The sequence below is a fragment of the Crocodylus porosus genome, unplaced genomic scaffold (assembly GCF_001723895.1).
Source record: "Crocodylus porosus isolate Cpor-Errol unplaced genomic scaffold, CroPor_comp1, whole genome shotgun sequence".
Classification (NCBI taxonomy): domain Eukaryota; kingdom Metazoa; phylum Chordata; order Crocodylia; family Crocodylidae; genus Crocodylus; species Crocodylus porosus.
The window spans coordinates 68,537,850-68,539,094 of NW_017728943.1; the positions used below are offsets into that span (position 1 = coordinate 68,537,850).

The 1,245-nt window shown below is 60.1% G+C and overlaps 1 protein-coding gene across 1 annotated transcript in view; it reads right to left on the bottom strand.

Annotated features, from left to right (window-relative positions):
* The window catches only part of DUSP10 (dual specificity phosphatase 10), a 32,253-nt gene extending 31,048 nt beyond the window's left edge, over positions 1–1,205 (bottom strand). The window contains exon 1 of the mRNA XM_019549509.1: positions 1,108–1,205. The gene's annotated coding sequence lies outside the window, so the exon portion shown is untranslated. The remainder of the gene's footprint in view (positions 1–1,107) is intronic.
* Between the last annotated feature and the right edge of the window lie 40 nt (positions 1,206–1,245).

Below are 1,245 nucleotides of genomic sequence, written 5' to 3' on the forward strand. Positions count from 1 at the left end.
GTGTGGTGCATGCCTGTGTGAAATGTGTGTTTCTACGTGCGCGCGCCTCTGCGAAGTGTGTGAGCGCCTGTGTATTGGGGGGGAGGTATCCCCCGTCACCCCCAGACATAAATCGGCACTCCCCCGGCGGGGGCGGCGATCGCCCGGAGTTACCTGAGCGGAAGGACCCCCCAGGACCTCCAGCACTTCCCGGCTCTCCCCTCGCCCCCTCTTCAGTGGGGCTCCCCGCTTCTCCCCGCCTTGTATAACAAAGCCCTGCACATGCATACATAACACATTTTAAAAGCCCCCCGCTAAGCTACCGAATTAAAAACAACCGCCAACTTAGTTTTATTTCCAAGCATGCATGAACGCGGCGAGACGGCCCCGCGCCCGCCGCGCAGCGCGCTCTGCTCCAGCCCCAGGCGGGAAGCCCTGCCTGCGGCTCTGCAGCGGAGGGTCCTAGACACCCGGCCGCGCCGCCAAGTCACAGCAGAGCACCCCCCCGGCCAGGCCAAGCACCCCTCGCCGCCCACCCGGGACCTGGCACCCAGGAAGGCGGCGGGGAGCGGGGCTGAGGCAAGCAGCGACGCCCGGGGAAGTAGGCAGCGCACACAGGCAGAGCTCTCCGCGTACTTTGGTCCCCCGCCGCCTGACACACACTGCAGCACTCCCCTCGCCCCAGCGCCGACAGGCGACACCCGGGGTCAGTCGCAAGAGACAGTCCAAAGCCTCCGCCGCTCCCGGCTCCTCTTGTCCTCCAGCACGGAGCTTGGCAGAGGCGGGGATCGATGTCCTTTCCTAGCACAAGTCCTGCACGTACGTGTGCACACTCCCCCCAACACACACATGTGTAAACATAGACACACACGTCACACACACACATCTACGAGCACACATATACACACGTCACACGTATACATACACACACCGCATACACACACACACACACGTGTGTGTGTATACATGTATGTATACACGCATACACATACAGACACATGGGTACGTGTGTATGCATACACATACATGTATACGTATGTGTGTGTATACACACACACACACACACACACACGCAGATCCCCGTTGCCCTCCCGCCTGTGAGGCTAATGAAAGGCTCCTTGCACTTACTTCAGAAATCCGCCTGTCCCTGCAGCATCGGGCACCCGGCGGTAGCTAGTGACTGCGCGCTGAGCCCGCCCCTGCACTCGGCTCCATTGATCTACAGCTGCAACATAGTTACTTTCTCTTTTGCTACAGTGTAAATGT